This window comes from Myodes glareolus, chromosome 6 (genome assembly GCF_982192425.1).
Source record: "Myodes glareolus chromosome 6, mMyoGla1.1, whole genome shotgun sequence".
In the NCBI taxonomy this organism is placed as follows: Eukaryota; Metazoa; Chordata; class Mammalia; order Rodentia; family Cricetidae; genus Myodes; species Myodes glareolus.
This window is the reverse complement of record NC_142031.1, coordinates 99,307,309-99,329,337: the sequence shown is the minus strand read 5'-3', so window position 1 is coordinate 99,329,337 and position 22,029 is coordinate 99,307,309. Positions and strand designations below refer to the sequence as shown.

The following is a 22,029-nucleotide window of genomic DNA, read 5'->3' as shown; positions in this document are numbered from 1 at the left end:
ACAGTGACCCTACCCCAGACAGAGTACTATTTCGAAATATATGCCCACTGTCAGGTCTCTAAACTTCCAGGATCCCTGAGAGCCTCTTGCTTTCATCTTCTGGTCATTAGTGAGTGATAAAAAGTGGCAGAGAACATAAAGGAGGCAGTGCTCTGCACATCCCCAGCAGCCCTTGGTGGTTTTCCACAGTGGGGCTGTGTGTAAATGATTGTTGCATAATCAATCAGTATCATTTCTTTGCTGGAGAAGGGCCAGTGGCCTGTGCCATAAGGTTTAGGCTGCAAGTCAACTAAGCCCTTTATTTCGTGGCAGTTTGGTATATCATATTTCTGCTTAGTCAATGACCAAGGAGTTGCAGCTTTTCCAGCTTGAGGTAGGACAAAAAACAAAGGGGTTGAGCTGGCTTCATTCAGAGGCAGAATTTGCTTGTATCTCATTAAACAATATTAGGAAGTGATACTTTGGCCCTATATAGCCATGGTATCAGACAATGTACAGATACTGACCTTAGGGTTTTTTTTTTAAGTCCTTAACTGTCTGTAAGATGGAAAAAAAGCCTCCCCGTCGAACCTGTTGCTGACACACCTCACAGACACTGGAGAGCTGGCCATGCATTTGAGAAGGACTCTTCTTCCTTCTCAGTGTTACCTAGCCATCTCCATCTTGCATGGTGCTTCACATTGTGCTCCTGATTGGTAACTCATTCTACATTAGGACAATTTTTTCAAGTATTAAACCCGGGAGAAGCCATTTTGTATTAATTATGTGTGCAGATAAACAGAATTGGAAAGAACGAGCTCCAGCTTGGGAGTGCTTCCAACTACACCTTGTTCAGATCACTAGGCCAAGCTTCCTTCTGCTCTAGTTTCTTTGAATGTGCCTGGTGGATGGGAAATATCACCGTATGGAATTTAGCCCACAGTAAAAAATGCACTAGGAAAGGAAGCCTCAAAATTACTACTTTTCTTACCTGATGTCCAGATCGCAGTTGCTGCTTCAGTTGGTTTGGAAGCATTGCCTGATGGGATGACCGTAGCCTAGCTCATCCGTGGTGTCTAAACCTGACTCCGATGGTGGTAGTGATTCTTGTTAGATGACGCCAGAGTGGCTGAGAACAACCCAGTGATAGACTGGCTACCTCAACAGCTCCTTTATTTCCAAGTGTCCTAACAGTGCACACCTTTCTCCTGAAACTTACTTCTATTTCCTAGATTTTTTAGTTATTGTTAAATCGTATCAGACATAAAGGAAAAAATGCATTCTTAACACTCTTTAGTCCTAATATTTTCCTCAGCATGCAACTCAAAAATGGCATATAACAGTTCACTTTCTGTTGCTAGAACAGGATGTGCAAGGCTAGGTACTTTATAAAGAAGAGTGGTTTATAGAACTCATAGTTTTACAAGTTCAGAGTCTTAAGATTTACTCCAGGCTTTTGGCTGGGTCACAATATGGCGGTGGAATAGAAAAGGAACCTGCTGCATTCAGAAGGTCCGATGTAGTGTGTGGCTTAGCTTCATACCGATTCATTCCACAGTAATCCCTCCCAATCTGGAACCCTGGTGCTCTACCTGCTTTTCTGCAAGCCTGACCTCAAAGATTCTGCACACTGGGGACCCTAGAGGGACAGACCTTGTCAAGCCCTGCTAGTTACTAGGACATCATCCCTTGCAGTGATGTTCAATCTAAAAGAACACTTGCATCATGGTTCCTGCCAGCTCTTTGTCAGTACCCTCAGTGTCCAGAGTAATTGCTGCTGCTCTTAGATTTCCTGCAGAATCGCTTCTCCCTGACATTGTATCTGGCATACACAGTGTATACTCCTTCTCCACCTATCTTAGCTTTCCTGAGTTGTACATTCAAAATTGTGTGCCTGCCAAGTTTTCACTTAGTTGTGAGCTGCCTTCTTCAGAAACAGACTCTGTGGAATGGCTGCCTTAAAACCTGGGGTTTCATTTGCTCTTTTCCAAAGCGTTTCCCAAAATTGTCATTCCTTTCCTCCATGAGCTGTTCCTTGTACCTTTGTGTCATGCCTCACACACTGTTGGCTCTTCTGGCAGATAAGGACAGTCTGTAAGTGAAGGGCCTTGATGCTGCCCCTGCCCCATCCCTAATCACAGCCATAAGGACAGACTGTAGGTGAAGGCCCTGATGCTGCCCCTGCCCCATTCCTATCACAGCCTGCTTTTAGCACATCATTTGCATCCTTTACCTCTTACTCATCTAAGACGGAGGGCCTGCTGCAGCACAGTGGAGCTCAGTTAGATAATGTGTTTTCCTCAGTCATACGGTTGCGCATCTGACACTTACCTTCCTTTGGAAGCATCTGCTTGCTTGGTTACAACGCCCAGGGGACCATTTGTTCCTCTTTTTTCTTCTATAAAGATGGGGGGGTGAATGTAGGGTGGCAGGGACTTGACAAAGAACACTGCAGTGAATTATTCTGGGATCTCAACATATGAAAGAGCAGGAAGGAAGTGCCTCCACATGGAGCCAGTCTCCCGTGGGCGCCTCCACTCTTCACGGAGGTTGAAGACCTAGCAGGACACGAACTAGCACCTCTGCCCTACTCTCCATCCTTGCATTCTCCCAGCCTGACAAGCCAGTGTCATTGGGGCAGCTGCTAGTGCTAACTTGGGGATGCCAGAGGAAAGTCACCCCTCTCTTGTGCCAGATGGTGCTGACCTCAGACTGTTGTTGCAAGAGATGCTGTCCACATTCCTGGCTCTACAAGCAATGCTGCAGCACCCTGGTCTTCTTGTACTTCTGAGTATGGCTATGCAGCATCCCAGCTGCTCATTCCTTCCTCCCTTCATCTCAGTCATTATCTGGAGTCACATTACATTGGGAGAAACTGCTTCCTCCTTCCAGAAATTGTTAGGGATGTTTCCTGGCCGCTGTTTGGGAAGTACTTAGAGTGGTTGGACAGGTCCATCTGTGTCTGTCAGGTCATCCTTACCTCTGGAGGCAGCTGCTACCCACAAGCCAGCAGTTTGTCAGAATGCTGGTGGTGAGAAAGCCATATAGTAAGGTATGGCAATGACATAGAGTACGAGCAGCCCCGAAGAAGTGATCTCCCCTCCTTATGGGCCCCAGGCAGCAGCAAGCACCAGCATGTGACCCAATGGTAGCAGAGTCAAAATTTAGGGCCTAAAGGTAGAAGTGAGTGGAAGCCCTGACTGTGACAAGCTGTCTTTCCCTGCTGTCTGTAAACCCTTGTTGGTCTGGCCTAGACAGTGCTGGATCTCCCTAGGAAATGCCTGTCAGCCTGAACCTGTCCATTTTTCTCTTCTCTTTCTTCATTGTTTATAAGTTGCCTATGTTTGCATTTTCTCTTTGTTCAGTACTGTGGTAGGTATTCTTGGGATAGAAGTAAACAATTCAGGCTTGATCTTAGAGTGCGCATAGTAGTAAAGCATAGGAGGGAGGACACCATAGCCTACAGGTCACAGCCTGTTTCCATGTAGTACGTAAACCAAGAAAAGTACTTGTGTCTTTGCAAGGTTATTAGGAAGAAGAAAAAGAAAGAGAAGGGAATGAGGGTGCAATGGAGCTGGTGCCTGATCTACAAAGCCTAAAAGCTTTACCATCTGACCCTTTCAGAGAAAGTGTATCAGCCCCCAGTCCAGTTGATAAACTCAGGTAAAGATGAGGTACACCTGTATGCTGCTTTAAACACAGATTTCTGTGACTCGCCTGCTGTGTGTCAGTGATATAGAAAATAAAGTAACGCTTGTAAGGCTCATGTGAGTGCATACATTTCAAGTGGGTGCCAGTACTGTGGTGGCACAGAATTGAGTCTTCAGAAGCAGTCTTTCAGTGTGCTTAGAATGATCTCTCTTGGTGGTGACATGTCACCCAAGACATTAGTGGCCAGGATGGATCAAAGACTTTTACATAAATTCAGCCACACTGAACCTCATAGAAGAGAAAGTGGGAAGTAGCCTTGAACACATGGGCGCAGGAGACCACTTCCTAAATATAACGCCAGAAGCACAGACCCTGAGAGCAACAATTAATAAATGAGACCTTCTGAAACTGAGGACAAAGGACACCATCAATAAGACAAAACGACAGCCTACAGAATGGGAAAAGATCTTCACCAACCCTACACCAGACAGAGGATTGATCTCCAAAATATATAAAGAACTCAAGAAACTAGTAATTAAAATACCAAATAAGCCAATTAAAAATGGGATTCAGATCTCAAATGGCTTAAGAAAATGTTCAATATTCTTAGCTATCAGGGAAATGCAAATTAAAACAACTCTGAGATACCATCTTACTCCAGTCAGAATGGTTAAGATCAAAACACCAATGATAGCTTATGCTGGAGAGGATGTGGAGTAAGGGGAACACTCTTGCATTGCTGGTGGGAGTACAAACTTGTTCAACCACTCTGGAAATCAGTATGGCGGTTTCTCAGAAAATTGGGGATCTACCTACCTCAAGACACAGCAATACCACTCTTGGGTATATACCCAAAGGATACTCAATCATACTACAAGGACATTTTCTCAATTGTGTTAATAGCAGCATTATTTGTAATAGCCAAAGCCTATAAACAACCTAGATGCCCCTCAACCGAAGAATGGTTAGAGAAAACGTGGTACATTTACACAATTGAGTCCTACTCAGTGGTAAATAACAATGACATCTTAAAATTTGCATGCAAATGGATGGCACTAGATAAAGCCATCCTGAGTGGGGTAACCCAGACCCAGAAAGACAAACGTGGTATGTTCTCACTCATAAGTGGATATTAGATGTAAAGCAAAGGATAACCAGCCTATAGTCCACAACCTCTGAGAAGCTGGGGAACAGGGAGAACCCTAAGAGAGACATACATGAATCCCCTGGAAAGGGAATATAGACAAGATCTCCTGAGAAAATTGGGAGCATAGGTTAGGGGGAGAAGAAAGGGTGGAAAGGGAGGGGGAGGGGAAAGGGGGCGGAAGAAGAACATGAGGAAATGGGATGGTTGAGATGGGGGAAGACAGAGGGAGAGCAAGGAAAGAGATATGTTGAATGTGTGAGCTCTTATGGGGTTAGCATGAAACCTGGCACCAGGGAAATTCCCAGGAATCCACAAGGATGACCCCAGCTAAGACCCTAAGCAGTACTGGAAAAGGTGCCTGAACTGGCCTTCCCCTGTAATCAGATTGATGACTACCTTAATTGTCACCATAGAACCTTCATTCAGCAGCTGATGGAAGCAGAGTGAATGCAGAGATCCAGAGCTAAGAACTGGGCTGAGCTTCCAGAAACCAGTCCAAGAGAGGGAGGGCAATAATTTGAACAAAGGGGTCAAGACCATGATGGGGATACCCGTAGAAACAGCTGACTTGAGCTAGTGGGTGCTCACTGACTCTAGCTAGGCTGACAGCAGGGGAACCTGCATAGGGGCAGTCTTTGGGGTCACTGACAATGGGACCAGGATTTATCCTTAGTGCTTTTTGGAACCCATTCTTTTTGGAGGGATACATTACTCAGCCTAAATATGGAGGGGAGGACCTTGGTCCTGCCTCAAAGTAATGTGTCAGACTTTGTTGACTCCCCATGGGAAGCCTTACCTCTCTGAGGAGTGGATGAGAGGGTGGGGAGCGGGAGGAGGAGAGGGAGTGGGACTGGTATAGGTATGCAAAATTAGAAAAGATCATCTTAAAAATAGATTAATCAACTTAATAAAAAAAATCGAAAAAAGCCAAGGAAGAAGCCTGCTGGGGGAGGAGTTTCTGCAAAAGCCCCCAGGCAGCCAAGAATTTGACACTCTAGGCTGAGGCATGATATGGGGTGCAATTGGGGGTTCTTTTGTGGTTGCTGTTTCTTAGATACTTTCTTAGTTTGTTGTCAAGGTTTTCATGTGCATGTTTTCCTTGACACAGTTACTTCAGATCAATAATGACTTAATGTTGGAAAGCTGTATCAGCTTTGTTTCCCCGACATTGTTTGTGCTAGCAATGCCCCATGTGAGAGAGTATATGTCCAACATGAGTATTTGTTAACTGTAAGCACAGCATTATAGATGTCAGTGGTTGCTGTGACAGTCTCGTTTGTGAAAGCAGAGCAGTGCCCTCTTTGGACATGGTTGTGTCCCCCTGGGACCTGGACTGCTCTGATCCACTGCAGAGCTGTCTGGGGGATGCAGGCTGGCAGTGGGTTCATCGGGTCTAGGTAATGACGAGTTTCTTTCCTTTCTCCCTCTTTCTTTCCTTCCTGCCTACCTGCCTGTTTGCCTCCCTTCCTCCCTCCCTCCTCCCCTCCCTCCATCCTCCCTTCCCTCTATCCTCCCCTCCCTCCATCCTCCCCTCCATCCTCCTCTCCCTCCATCCTCCCCTCCCTCCATCCTCTCCTCCCTCCATCCTCCCCTCCCTCCATCCTTCCCTCCCTCCCTTATGACAAGGCTCATCAGCTCTCTCCTTTGCGTGTCTGTATTTCCCACTTGTACATTCATTCTTTTTCTTCCGTGGCTCCAGAGCTTATATTAAGAACAGAAGTCGGTCATATTGTTTCTCAAAGGGTTCATTCTCTAGAGTTACTTAATATTTATGAAGCCAGGAAAAAACTGACAACTTTACACTAATTCTGATAGTCATTGAAACAACTCTTTCAGTAACGGAGGCCAAAAGCTTAGAATCAAGAGAGCTTTTGAAAATTGTTATAAAAGCCAGAGGCTTGTCATTGCTGCAAATGCCCCTTCAGAGCTCTGATTTCGTCAAACTGCATGGTTCCCAGTATAACCCAGGAAATTACTTGTACAGGGTCACACTGTCACCTACTGCTAAAAATAAAGCCATCCTCTCTGTGGCCACTTTGCCCTGAGCACGGTGCTTTCTGCTCATGCTGCAGAAACAATATACTCTGCGGCATTACCTAGCAGGCAGCAAAAACATTGACTACCAGGTGATTCAGTAAACCCCATTCTGTGACGTTTCTCAAAAGGGAGTTACTTTTTTGGATTCAAATCTCTCTCTCTCTCTCTCTCTCTCTCTCTCTCTCTCTCTCTCACACACACACACACACACACACACACGTATGTATGTATGTATGTATGTATGTATATTATGAATATATTTGGATAAATTGGAATTGGTAAAATGTCTGGATGAACTACAATGGCCTAGATTAGAAATTGCTTTAAACCAGAACTATATAACCATAATATTATTATAGGATTGACACGTTCACCTCTTATCTGTCAGGTTCTTAGTTTTTAACGTAATCATTTTTAGTATTAATGACTATCAAAGCAACAGGAACTAGTTGACTATTAGCAAGAATCGTGAAGCTATGTGTTCCTTCTGTTGTTCAAAATGATAAGGATTGTGGAAAAGAATAAACGAGAATCTCTCTAATGTCTCCGTGTTTAAATCATGAGAACTCCCGAGTCCTGTCAGCGCTTCAGACATTCTGGTTTGTTTTTACCTGGATTGCTGTGAGCTGGTGGTTGGGGCCAGGCCGTTTCATCTTTCGATCACACGCCACATGCCTTCCTCATAAGGTTCTCAGCTCAGTTATGGCCTTAGCAAGCACCATCACTGCTTTGACTCAAACTGAAACTCTGTCTGCTTTAGAGTTCACTTTCAAAGGTCTGTTTGCATCTTCTGGCACTGGGTTGAAAATTTCATTCATGAATCTTCTTTGGGCATATTCTTTGTGGTGTGAGTCCTTGGATTTCCATGGCACCCTTTCTAGAGCTCTGGAGGGTGTCCAGTGAGGAGGGAGCAATAGATCAGACCACAGTCGAGGCAATGATCCTTTTTCTCTTTGCCTTCTTGTGCCCATGGCATAATTCTCCTCCGTGGTAATTATTGGAATAAGTAATTTCGAAAGTGAGTCTTTCTGATCAAATTTCCTGAAAAGTCTCAGTGATTTTTTTTTACTTCAAAATATACTCAGCTGCTTTTTAATTAACGAATTGTAACCAAAGAAGGCCTCCTACTCAGTGAAAGAAGAAAGCCACTTACAGGGTCACTCACGGTATTGATCTAATGAGTGAAATGGCTTCTGTATAGTTAACGGTAGGAACTATCTACATTGCTGACTTATAGGCATTTTTGGTGCAGAACTGCAACTGTGGACAGTAACAGTCATGATTGTTGATAGGAACTCCCGGTATATTGTGCCCCAGACACTCTGACCTATACTTTTGCATACTTATGATATGTAAATCTCCCTGCACTCTCCTATGGACAATTACCAGCTTAGCCTGTGCAACAAAAGACAACTTGGCTTAACAAGGTTCAGTGACAACTAGGATTTAAATCTCAGAACTGATCCATGACTGCACTATGACCCTGCTCCAGGTAATCCATTGGCAGTGTCCCCAGGTAAGTGTGACAACCTTCAAACTCCATCAGAATGTCATGGCAAACCTGGAAGCCCAGCATCAGGAACAGAATGTCACTGTCAAGCCCCGCAAGTGACCAGATCCTCTCATCTCTGAAGAGTGGGAGCGGATCTCTACAGAGTGGCAATCCTAGTTGAAGGCATCAGAGCATGAAGCCAGAGCTGCTCCTTAATGGTGGCAGGTTGTTCAGCTATAATCTCTTCCACAGGGACATAGCTGTGCAAACTTGAGATAAAAATTCACTCTGACCACTGAAAGAACAAACTACACAGTTTAATGCAAGAATTAGCAAGCAATGGATTATTAGAGACTCAGCTTAGACAATGACTGTGACTAACAATGGTTTGTTATACAGAGTCCAGTGAGGGTTGCAAGATCCAGTGCCCATCAAAGCCCAGGAGGTGATGTGGATGTGGGAGTTGCCCTGGTCCCGGACAAGAGGAAGTGTTAAACCGTGGCAAAATACTTGCTCCTTTACACACTCACCGTTGTTTTGTTAACTAAGTAAAATGCAAACAGTTCAGTGTGTGCGATCTACCATGAGTGCCTATAACTCTTACAGACAAGAACACTGGGCCAGCAAGATGGCTTAGCAGATAAAAAGGTCCTTTGCCACCAAGCCTGACCTCCTGAATTTGATCTCCACGTGGTAGAAGGAAAGAACTGATTCCCAAAGGTTTTCCTCTGCCTGCCACATGTGAAACCCGCCCCCCAACATAGACATTTAATCACAAATTAAAAGTAAAACCAAAACACTGCCAGGCCTAGTGGTACCCACTTATAGTTCAGCTACTTTGAGAGTCTGAAGGAAGAAAGACCCACAGCACACACCGAGGATCCAGGACAGAGTACATTCAAGGATAACCCAAGCAGTGATTTAGTGAGGCCCCATGTGAAAAAATAAAAACAGGACTGTATATATATCTCCTGGTAGAATACTTGCCAACGACATGCAAGAACCTGAGGTCAGTTCCCAGTGCCACGCACAAGAATAAATAATTACAGAAATGAAGCACAAATAAGAGCGGGGGAAATAGCATTAGGTAGGAACCCTCGTGCATACAACACTATACTGCTGTTTGTCTCTCGTTTCTTCACCCAAACCTCCTTTTCATTTGCTCTTAGAATTTTCTGGACTATTTGAAGCAAGTATAAAACACATCTTTCATTTTATCTAGAAATACTTCCAGATGTATCTGTGTGTATCGCTAACAGGAATGATTTTTTTCTTTTCTTTTTTTTTTTTTTTTTTTTTTTTTTTTTTTTTTTTTTTTTGGTTTTTCCAGACAGGGTTTCTCTGTAGCTTTGGAGCCTGTCCTGGCACTAGCTCTTATAGACCAGGCTGACCTCAAACTCACAGAGATCTATCTGCCTCTGCCTTCTGAGTGCTGGGATTAAAGGTGTGTGCCACCACTGCCCGGCTAACAGTAATGATTCTTAAAGACACAGTGTCAGCTCCACACACTCCTATATCTAATTCTTTAATGTCAGATCATTCCCAGTCTACCTTTGAGCTTCCCTGTTTGTCTCAAGCATACTTCCTTTTTTGAAAGGTTTATGTGTGTGTGCACTATATGCATGCAGGTGACCACAGAGTTCAGAAGGTGTTGGATCCCCTGGAACTGGAGTCACTGAAGTTTTAAGCTGCCTCATGTTAAATGCTGAGAACTGAATCCAGGCCCTCTAGAAGATGAGTGAAAGATCTATTACCTGACCATTCCAGAGAGTTTCTGATTGCCTCTTTTAGAATATTAGCCGTTCAGTCTTTATGCCAGTTTTGAATAGAATTCTTGGCAGTTAGAGAGCATGTCGGGATTCGGTTACTCTAGAATTTATAATATTTGCTTTATAATGGAACCACGCAGGAGAGCATGTTTCTTTGGTTTCTGTTAGGTGTGTGTTTTTTGAGGTCTGTGCTTGTGCATCAGTATTTCATTCTTGTTTGTTACTGAGTAATATTCCACCCCAGGTAATGACTTGCTTTATCTTTGCAATATCTGGTGATTAAGAATAGTTCTCCTTGGATATAGTTTAAGGGAAAGTCTTTGTTTTGACATACACTTTTAGTTCTGTTTGGTTGACTGTGGGAGCAGGGATGTGAGTCACCCAGTAAGTGTATGTTTAACTCAGTAATCCACCGCCATGCTGTTTTAAAGGGGTGTGACTCTACCGTCCTCCTAATAGTACATGAGTGTTTGAGTTCTTCTGCATCCCTTCCAGCTTTTGCTACTATTAGCCTTTAATTTTAGCTGCAGTAGGGCATACTGTTCTGTGATTTCTAGTTTTTGTTCCCTAGTGTCCAGGGCTGATGAACAACTCTTTATGTGCCAGCTGTCCAAGTTCATTCGTGAAATGGAAAGTATCTGCTGAAATCTTTCTTCAGTTTTTAGTTGGTGTGATAATATTTTTAATATTTTTCAGTTTTTGAGTCCCCCCTACCCCCACCCCTGGTAGGGATGCAGCACAAGGCCTCAAGCATGTTGGGCAAATGCTATACCATGGTGCCTTATCCCTAGCCCTGACTTATAAACTCTTTGTAAACCTGGACAGAATCCATTTGTCAGTAATGTGCTCTATAAATTTTAACAGAGATTTTTTTTTTGTTTAACTGCATCTTCCAAAAAACTAAGTTTATAATTTTATGAGGTCCCTTTTTTATTATGTCTTAATTTTATAGAGCATTTTTTTTGCAGTTCCTTAAGAAGGTCTTGCCTAATCCAATTCTAAACTTTCTATATTTAATTAATTAATTATCTTTTTTGAGACAGAGTCTCACTCACCAAGAGGTTCAAACTTCTCCTGGCTTGGCTTTGAGTAGCAGGATGGTAGGTGGGGACCCTCACCCCAGTTGTTTTAATTCCTAAGTATAGGTCTGTATTCTGTTTCAGTTTTATATATGGTGTGAGGTGAAGAACATAGTTCTAACTTTTTCAAATTTAATATCACTGTTGTAGAAGCATCTGTTAAAAAGACCAAATGTCCCCCACTGAATTGCTTTGGCATCTTTGTAAAAACATCATTGGACCATATGTGATGGTTGAGTTTTGATTCTCAACCTGAATAGATTAAGAACTGCCTAGGACACTAGTGAGCCACATCTTTGGATGTATCTGTGGGAATAATTCAAGAAACAAATAACTGAGGGAGGAAGGTTCCCCTGAGACTGGAGACACTACATCCCATTGTGTGTTGTCTTGGACTAAATGAATAAGAATCAAGGAGAAAGCCAGCCAGTCAGCAGCAACTCCCCTCTCTGCTGTGGTCTGCACAGACCTAACAAGAAACCTTATGGTCCAGCTACCACCACTTCATCCCTGGCGTGATGGACTCAAACAGACCCCAAGCCCATCCTTCTCCCTTAAGGTGCTTCTTGTCCAGGATTTGGTCATGTGAGCAAATGTAACTATGGATCTGGTCTATCCTAGTAATCTGTGTGCTCAGCCCTCACTTGAGAGCAAGTTGTACAAGTCATTAAATTTTTTTAGATTTATTTTACTTTAATTATGTGTATGTATGTGTGTCTGTGTGTGGGCATGTGCACATGAGTGCAGGTGCCCACAGAGACAAGAAGAAAGTTTCAGATTTTCTAGAGCTGAAGTTACAGGTATTTTTGAGCCCTCACCGTGGATGCTGGCAATCCAGCTGGGCCCTCTGCCAGAGCTCCTAAACACTGAGTCATCTCTCCAGCCCCTATTACAGTCCTCCTGTCTCTACCTCCAAGGTCTTGGGATTTTTACAGATGTGTACCATTACTGGCACCTTTATATTTCTGACGTTAGAATTATTTACACTGTGTACACATCCTTTGCCTTTCCATTCATGTTCATCTTAGAATAAGTGTGTCAGTTTCTGGACACCAAACATGATTGGAATTCTGTGGGATTCAGTCCTCTTTGGAAGAGAATCACTATCTTAGGAGTACTAAGTTTTATAGTTCATGAACATGCTTTACATTTCTATTTTAGTCATTTTTAATTTCCCATAGCAATGTTTTAAAACATTGTTTTATATATAACGTATGTTATAAAACATACAGCTTTCAGTATATAGGGCTTGTACATTTTTTATTAAACTAATTTCTAAGTATGTTTTAACCTGTTATGAATGAAGTTTTTACATTTTCATTTTCTAATTGTTCATTGTTAATATAGAGAACTACAAAGTAAGGCATGGTGGTGCACACTTTTAATCCAAGCACTAGGGAGGCTGAAGCAGGAGGATTATGAGTTTCAGATCAGCCTGGGCTACATAGTTAGCTCCCGGTTAGCTTATTCTAAATACTGTCAACTGTGGAGTAGGGCAGTTATTTTTGCCTTTGACCTTTAGTAGATGTCTTAGGGTGTATATAATTGTGTCATCAAGAAATATAGAGCTAGGGATATCAGTCAAAGTGCTTACCTATCGTGTTAGAGGGACTGAGTTCAGCACTATCTCCAGCACTGAGATAGAATGAGAGAAGTCTTGCTTCTTCTTTCCTGTGTGCCTTCTTTCCTTCCATACCTTCCATTCCCTTTTCTTTCCTTCTTCTTCCCCATAGCTCCAGACTTGACCTACTTGCACAGGGGTCTGTGCCTTCTGTCCTGTGGCCCCAGCCCTGAAACATACAGGGGTCTGCGCCTTCTGCCCTGTGGCCCCAGACCTGAGGTCTGCACTCTCCTCCTTGTGACCCCAGACTTGACTTGCACAGTCTTGAGTCCTGCTTGAGGTTCAGGCACTGTCAAGACAGACTGCCAGGATGTTTGGTATCTTCTCTGAAATGGCTCACATTCTTGGAGCAAATGAACATAAAAGCCACACAGACATGGTAGTACATACCTGTAATGCCCACACTTGGGAGGCCCAGGGGCAAGAATCACAAGTGTACAATGAGACTCAATTCTAAAAGCCAAACAAATATGACTTAACAATGAGACGGTCTTTAAGGTGTAATGCTGGCTGTACACCAGGTATTATGGGAATACAGGGTGGGAGCACCCAGCTTACTAGAGCAGGAAAGCTGGAAGAACACTTTAAGCTGAAGGGTTAGCATAAACAAAGATACCGAGAGAAGAAATGGTCAAGTGTTTGTGAAGAACTCTAAGTGACTCCAATTTCTCAAGTGTCTGTTGGATCCCAGGAGTGGTGAGAGACTCTGCTCAGAAGGTCATCAGAGGCCAGAACACAGACAGCACTGCATACCAGTCTGATGTTTGACTGTATCCCCAGAAGAGAAAGAGGGCTCGGTAGCAAAGCGGAATGTGTTTGCTTTTAACAAGTCTGGTACTGTAGAAGATGGTGCGGGATGGAAAGCAGCAGACCCGAGAAGGCAGTCCAGCAGACAGTGGTTAAATCTGAAGCAGAGCACTCTTTACCAAGGGTGAAAGGGGAGAAAAAGAGTTAAAGAAATCTTTTACAAGTAAAGCTTGTTGGTAGACTCTGCAGAAGATCTATAGAAGGGTATAACAGTGTTTCTGGGCTGGGACCCTGACTCAGCTGGTCAAGTGCCAGCCTGTGTTTGGATCCCCAGCACCTACAGAATAAACTAGGTATGCTCAGCTATGTCAGTCACCCTAGTGGGGGTGGGGGATGGATGAACAGGGCAGATCCCTGAAGCTCAGGGGCCAACCAGTTTAGCCAGTTGGTGCGCTCTGGATTCAGCAAGAGATCCTGTCTCAAAAGATAAGATGGGGAATGATTGAGGGAGACACTTAATGGTGTTGCTATCTGGCCTCCTCACACATGCATGCCTAAACACACACAAAGAATGAAGAATTTCCAGACTTCTTGAAGCATCTAGGCAGCGAATGCCATCAGTTAAAGCAGGGTTTTGTTCAGAGGAGTAGACTGGAGAAGACGAGGGCAGAAATGGGAGGTGTTGGACTGAAGACCCTCTGGGCAGCCAGATGAATAAGGAATGAGCCAACATTCACATGGAACAGTGTCCATTCCAGGCCAGAGACCCCTGGTCTTCCATTCCAAAAGGTTCTGCACTATTTGGCCTGATATATGAATTTGTCTGTCCTCTGACTTCATATTTATGGGAACTGGTTTGGGACTCACTATTCTTTTTTTGATTTTGTTTTTGTTTTTAATTTAGTTCATGTACATTAGTGTTTTGTCTGCATTTATGTCTGTGTAAGGGTTTCCTATACCCTGAAACTGGAGTTACAAATGGTTGTGAGCTGCCATGTGTGGGTGCTGGCCATTGAACCCAGGTCCTCTGGAAGAGTGGCCAGTGCTCTTAACTGCTGAGCCATCGTTTCTCCAGCAGGAACTCACAAAGCAATGTTAAATGCTTTTTGTCTCGAAGAAGTGATCTGAATTCTTGAGATGCCCTAACTTAGGGTGTACTAAAAGAGTGTTTAGAAGAGACTTCTGAACTAAGAATGGCCTTTGGTTAAATATAAGGCTTTGCCCTCCAATGGGAGGAGCGTGAGGGCATGTCAGAACACAGTTCATCTCACACAGGTCAAATGCACTTTGATGCCACCTCAATGAGTTGTCAGATTCACAGGGACAGAAAGTCAAACAGTGGGTGCAAGGATCTGGGCCGGCAGGAAGCTGTATTTATAGTGTGGAATTGCCATGATGAGAAACACTCTGGAGATGGATAGTGCATGCACATGGTTGTCCAGCAATGCAAACATACTCACGCCGCAGGCTGGACAGCTGAATTTGCCATAACTTTTTAAAAAATGAAAAAATCACAACCTGAAAATTAAGCAGCATTTTTTTCAGAACCAGTCAGTGTTTTCTCCACCTAGTACATCCCATTCAGAGGTCACCGGACTAATAAAACGGGACCTCCAGTATAGGTGACAGTAGTGTCACAGTGTAAACAGCACCGTTGGTTGAGTGTTCACTCTCTACAAAGCGCTGTGCAGAGTGTTTCACACCTGTAACTCAGGATCATTTTCTCAACAGCCCACGAGGTTGGGTCACTCTCCCCTCTTTACAGGAAGAGGAAGCTTAAGCACCTACAAGTCCTTCGGCCTGCAGTGGGAGGAAATACCATGTATACCAAGGCCTGCTTGCAGGTCCCCTGTTCCCCTCCCTTGACCAAGGCTTTCTCTCTTGGCAGTCATGGGAACAACCTGAGCACAGTCCGTGGCCTCACTGGTCTCACCCACTTTTCCCAATACGCCATAAGCTAATACCATTTTCTGGATAAGTGCCATGATTTCAGAAAGGTTGGCGAGTACATACACCACTGCCTCCTCAGCAGCAGGTAGAGGCCCCAGCTAGGTGTATGATCATGAGACTCTCAACCTCGGTGGATGTGATGGGCAGGAAGCCCAATTTCTTGATTCTCTCTTAAAATGGGGTCCTTTGGGATTCCAGTGATCCCTCTAGTTCTCCAGGTATGAGAATGGCCCTTTGTGCTGTGGGCCTTTTGAACACTCCTAATGTTGAAAAGGTGGATTAAGGCTTTCTGGTCTCTAGGGAAACCATAAGACCTGCCCTTGATCAGCAGCCTTTGCATAAAGGTGAGCCTAGGAAAGGTAACTACTAAAAGAATCTCTCAAGTGTGGCTGGGGCCAGGGAATGACAGTTACCTCACAGTGCACACTAACCCCACAGTATCTCATTGAAATCGCTCTCTTCTCATTCTCTCTCAAGAAAGCTCAAAGGTTAGTTCCATTGTTGTTACAGCTAGTCCTTCAAATGTGATGTGGAAGCTAATGTGGCTCTCTTACGTCCCCCAAAAGGGAGTGGAATTTGACATTTAGGCTTTAAGTTGGCTTTACTGAACACTGAAGAGCTAGGGCTGATGATGACAACCCTGTTCTAGAAGTACTCGTAAGTAGGCTCCCATGCTCAGATTTCCTTTGGCCTTCTCAATGAATGCTGTCCTATTAGTCTCTGGCTATGGTAATACTCTTTATTTTTACTTGGATGTATGTTTAGAAACCTCATATGACTTATAACCTATCTCCTGTGACAGACATTAAAAAGAACGTGCAGAATATGTCCTTAAGCTCATGTTGGATGGAGAGCTCAGAGTTTTGCTCTCAACAAAAGCCTCTCCAAATTCCAAAGGCTTTGTTTTATGTTTGCAGGAGAGAGGAACCCAAAACCCTGAGTTCTGTGCTCTGCCACAGCCCCTCAATGAGGAGGGAGACTTTTCAGCGGGGCGGTACTTACCACTGTTTACCGGATAGAAACATGCTCAGTTGCCCTCAATCAAAGGGATATAGTACTTCAAAAAGTTCCTTCTAGGAGATGATCAACCAAGACTGCGGACTCAGTAGTCTCCATGGAGAGTAAACAGGAGACCATACATCCTGGTGTTCAAAGACAGTTTACTCCAGTACATTCATTGTAGCCACCGTTCAGAGGGCCTGTAGAAAACTAGCCTGTTGGAAAGAATTACTTCTTGATTTCAGCTTTTCAAGTTTGATTTGGGGGTACCCCCCTCTGGGTAATGGAGGAAGGGTACATAAGTACAGGTGTGCATGCCAGTGTGGAGACCAGAGGACTCCTCCGTAGATTTTGTTCACCTGTTTGTGAGACAAGCTTTCTCTTTGATCTGGAACTCCCTAATAGGGATAAGGGGGGCTGGCCAGCAAGCCCCAGGGATCCATCTGAATCTGCCTCTTGAGGGTTAGGATTACACACATATACCACACCCATCTTCCTGTGTGAGTACTGGGGTTCAACCTCAGATCTTCAAGCTTGCACGCCAAGCCATGCAGACTGAGCTATCCTACCAGTCTCTCAAGTTTGACTTCTTTAACAACTACAAAGTCCTTTGAAACAATGCAGATTTAACTTTAATATTTGAGAGACACCAATATTGTTTTGAAGCCACAAATGCCCTAAGGATGCACTTATAGAGGCTGGAGTGGTTTTGCTCTTTTCGTTTCTGTGTTTACCATAGAATTAATCCTAGTTGCTAAACCTTTTTGAGATCACTGCCTTCTTTGTCCATTTCTGCCAGCAGAGATATCGTGAATAATTGTGGGAAAATATCAACAAGCAGGACATTGATAGAGACACTGTAATCAAGAGACAGAAGTCCACTATTCCCCACCTTGTGCCATTTTCTCCTCACATCTCCTTCCCCATGAATGCCTGAAGCAGAACCTTCCCCCACGCCCCCACCCCCAGCTTGACCCGCAACCCTGTGCTTCAGGTAGAATATAGGGCATTAGAGGAATCAGCTTGTGTCCTTATCCCTTCCACAAAGTTCCCCAGCCACAGTTCAGGGACATGGCTCCACCTCACTGCAAGGGGACTGGGCAAGCTGGGTGTGGTGGAGCAAGCTTAAGATTCTGGCTTTTAGGAGATTGAGGCATGAAGAACAAGAGTTCAAGACTCGCGTGGTCTGTATGAGTCCCTAACTCATAAAGCAACTGTGCCCAGGAAACCAGGAAATGATGCTGGTGAGCACATGGTCAGGAAGACTCGTGAGAGACCCAGTGCTCGCTGAGGGACTGGATGGAGAAACGGGGTTGAGTTCATTGCAAAAGTGGCAATTTACACACCATGATGATGAACTCGTAGAATCCCAGTGTTAAAAAGCAAGTTCCAAGAGACATGCAGTGTAATTGAATTTTCATATAAAAAAGTCAAAAATGGTAAAACCCAGGGGTATATAATTCTTCACTAAAGCCATGGTTTTTAATAAGGAAGGAGTGCTATGGGCATTTTAACATAGACTATATTTGGGGGAGGCAAGGGAGCAAGTAGGCCCAATGTGTTTGTTTTCAGAGAGAGCCATTTCAGACACACTAGGGAGGGCATGTTTTTGATTTTGTTGTTGTTGTTGTAGTTGTTGTTTTTGTTTTGTGGGTCTCACCAAGTAGCCCTAGCTAGCCTAGAACACACTAAGTAAACCAGGCTGGCCTGAAACTCACAGAGATTCTGTTGCCTCTGCCTCCTGAGTGCTGGGATTAATGGTGTATACCACTGTGTGTTTTGAAAAGATTTGTTTATTTTTATTGTATATGAATATGCCTGGTGCCCACGAAAGCCAGAAGAGGGAGTTAGATCCCCTGGACCTGGGGTTGTGGATGGTTGTTAACTGCCATATAGGTTCTAGGACCCAAACCCAGAAAACCCTCTACAAGAGTAACATGTGTTCTAAAACACTGAGGCAACTCTCCAGCCTCAGAGTCTGTGTTTTAGCATGTTTTAGAAATTAATATATGTTACAAACATTCCTTGCTACATTGAAAATTCAATTTTGTTCTACATGTTCTTGTATATATATGTGTGTGCATGTATGTGTGCACATTCATGTGGAAGCCAAAGACAATACTGGATGTCTTCCTCATTTGCTATTCCTCCTTATTTTTTTGAAACTATCTCTCACCAAACCTGAAGCTCAGGCTCCAGAGTTCCTCCTGTATCTCCCTCCCCAGTGCTGGGGCAGGCACAGGTCACCACACCCAGCTTTTTAAATGGGATTTGAACTCAGGTCCTCATGCTTACATGGCATGCAGTTTACTGTCTGAGCTAGCTTCCCAGAACCTACATAGTAATTGTTAATAGTGAAGTGTTACACTATAATTAGTCATGATAAAAATATATCTGTATTTGCTGTAAGAATGCAGAAAAGGGCTTATTCCTCATTAGAATAAGGATTCTTATTCATTGATTTTTCTAATGCTTGCTTGTATGATTTCTGTAGGGGGTATGTGTGTACATGTATATATACACACTTGCATGTACAAGCATGCACGTGAATATAGACACATGTTTAGGGGTACCCTTGAAGGCCACAAGAGGGTGTAACTCTAGTCCTCTGAAAGTGGACTCGTAGCCATTGAGCATCTACCTCTCTAGCCTTCTGTTTTGGTTTTGGTTTTTGTTGAGACCCAGTCTCTTGTAGCTCAGGCTGGGCTCCAGTTTACCATGTAGCCAAGGTTGATTTGAACTCTTGATCCTCTTGCCTCAGTCTCTCAAATGCTGGGATTACAGCCAGGCATGCCTACCCAAGGTTTCATAATGCTTTTGAAGTGACTCACTTTGGGACTCAGTCTACCAAGTACCACACATGTCGATCCCTATTTTTTATCAGTCCCAGTGCCTAGACCATATCTTACCTGGCATGGTGGTTGCCTTGCAGTTCACATAAACCGTAAACCAGATTTATCTATTGGCTCAGTTGTCACTGGAAGCTCAGTGAGTAGTATCTTTACACCTACTGTGGAAATTATTTTCCTGCAGAGAAATCCTGCAAAAACCGTATCACAGTTCCTTCTGACGAAAGGCGGACTTTGCATGTCTAAGTTTAGTAAATATCATCTATTTAAAAGTATCTTGGCCAGGCATGTTGGCACATGCATGCAATTCCAGCACTTGGGAGTCTGGAGCAGAGGAACCTTAAGTTCAAGGCCATCTTGGGCTACAGATGATATTGTGATCTGACTCAAAATAATAAAGTCTTATACCTACAGAGATGCAAACCTAAACCAACCCCGACCACAAACAGAAGTCATTGCTGTGGAGTGATCCCCAGAGGTTGCGTGCCCAACTTTGGGGAGGGGAGGACACTGCTTCATAAACATACCAAATCTCTTTTATCTTCAAATGCAAGGCGTAAAGAACCCACCGCTGTACAAGCTGCCAGCCCAGCCCTTTGCTTCTCTGGCTGCTGCAGACAACGTGTAGTCTATCCAGAATAGCTCTGTGTTTGCCTTCCTCTGCTCTCCACCTTCCCTGTCTTCAAAGTCTTCCAGTCTCCACCCTCTGCGGGGATTCTGTGCTCTCTGTACCCACAATGAGTCAGCATATGGATGCATACCTACGTTTCCAGGGAAGTGGAATGGGTTATCAAAAAGCCCAATCTGTCCAACCAAAGATAAAAATCAAGGGATTTTTTTATGGCAACCAAGAGAGTCAGCTCAGCAAGTTCGCTCTGGAACATACAGTACCAGTCCTTTGGGAAATACCTAGCTAAGGAGTGACTTTTGGTCTCCTGGGTACAATGCCGGCTGCTGTGCAGACAGCAGACCCTTTGTAAGAGGAAAACAGACCCGGTCATAGCTGGGTGGTGACGAGATAAAGGCAGGCCACTCCTGTTTGAATGTTTGTCATTTTGGTGGGGATTTTGTTTAACAAGTTCCTACCTTATCTGTCCCTTTTCAGATTTATAGCTCTGGGGCCCATAAAAGGGAGGCCACAGATATGAACTCAGCAGTGGGAGAGAGTGAAAATAAACCCAGACTCTTCAGTAAAAATGGTTCCCAGATAGTTTGGATTTTTCAGCAAAGATCAGTCTCAGAGGCTCCAGTAGTGTGTGGCTAATGATAGTGACAGCACTCGGCTAACTCTGTGTGTGATAAATACCGGAGGGGTAGCCTTGGCATTTCTTATAGCATGTTTGTATTTTCCATTAACTCCATATTGGAAAACTGTTAAGTTTACTATTATAACTCAATTAGAAATTATTTTATTGAATACTTGGGTCAGGTAGTTTATTAGGTGCATGAATATAAAATGATTCCCACCTCAGAAAATCATTATGCCTCACCACTCAAGAAAAGAATATTTAAATTGTCTCCTTTTTAAAACCATATTCAGGGCAGGGACTTTACTGTGACTTCTGCAGCCATGTGCACACTCTACAGTCTTTATGCTTTAGAGAGTTGCTCGTGGCTACTGTTGTGTTTTCCTGCACATAAGCCAGATGGGACCTTAGTCTGAACCAAGAACTGACCTGCTCTTCACCTGCATGCCATGAGGATTCCTTCAGTCTGTGACATTGTCTTCTGCTCCTGTGGAAGAGAATGAGTCTTCGCTTCATTCTAAATCGCACCAAGATCTGTCACTTATGAAACACTGTGAGATAAAAATCATAATTGCCATTTTACAACTCAGAAGGTAGAAAGCGGGGTTTAGTGGCATGCCTGAGATCCCACAGGTGATACATGTGGAACTGGGTTTAAACAAAGTGCTAAGTGTCCACACTCAGCCCCAGCTCCTTCTGTTCTGCCTCCGTTTGTCTGACGCACATAGTGATGTAACACCATCACTGGTCCTGTAGATATGATCTTGCTCTGCTTCCCTGAGATTTGAGTCAGAACTGCTAGGGATGCGGGTACATGGAGTTAGCACATACAGATTGTGTGCCAGAGCTTTTGGGACAAAAGAGAATGTGGAACATCTTGGTGTTCCTTTAACACAGCTAGGTCTTGGTTGAATGTTTGCTGTGTTCGTAACTGGAGATGAAAGGAAGCAGCTGTTGCACACACGGGGACATCTTCAGCAGGTGAAGGGCTGAGTACTCACACCCATCATCCCCTGAGGAGATTTTGGTAAACGTAAGATAGTTTAATGTGCTTGATTTGATTGGGCCTGGAGCTGGACCAGAGCCAACACCTGCCTACCAGCAGGGCAACTTCCTGCTATATTAGGGAACTTGTTCCTTCAAAGTCTCCACCCAAGTATTGAACCAACACAACCTCTTCTCCTCATGGCCAGCCCTCAGAGGGATGACTGCACTTCCGACCACAGTGACATGACTTGATCATAGTCACCAAGTACCATTTGCTTTGTTTGTTTTCTGGTTTGTTTGCTTTGTTTTTAATTTTGGAGAGATCCGTTTATTAACCCATTGCAAAGGAAGCCAGCCCCTCATGCCCTTTACTGCAAGTGTTCGTTCGACATGCCAAGCCAGAGGCAATCCCCTAGTTTTGTAAAGGGCTGTAGGTGAATGCAGAGGCGTCTGTCACCAGTGCACTCCTATGGAA

The 22,029-nt window shown here is 44.0% G+C and overlaps 1 protein-coding gene and 1 long non-coding RNA gene across 7 annotated transcripts in view; one reads left to right on the top strand and one right to left on the bottom strand.

Moving 5' to 3' along the window:
* Positions 1 to 22,029, top strand: part of Babam2 (BRISC and BRCA1 A complex member 2) — a 362,656-nt gene that overhangs the window by 290,226 nt on the left and 50,401 nt on the right. The window lies entirely within an intron of this gene.
* LOC146894434 (uncharacterized) overlaps positions 1 to 22,029 on the bottom strand; it is a 40,110-nt gene that overhangs the window by 3,554 nt on the left and 14,527 nt on the right. For 2 of the 6 annotated variants that reach the window (XR_015002503.2, XR_015002501.2), the window contains 2 exons: positions 20,997 to 21,118; positions 8,609 to 16,686 (listed from right to left, as the gene is read on the bottom strand). This is a non-coding gene — a long non-coding RNA (uncharacterized LOC146894434). Of the gene's footprint in view, positions 1 to 8,608; positions 20,082 to 20,996; positions 21,119 to 22,029 lie in introns of those variants that run through there. The other 4 variants (XR_015002502.2, XR_015002504.2, XR_015738166.1 and 1 more) reach the window with 4 other exon arrangements.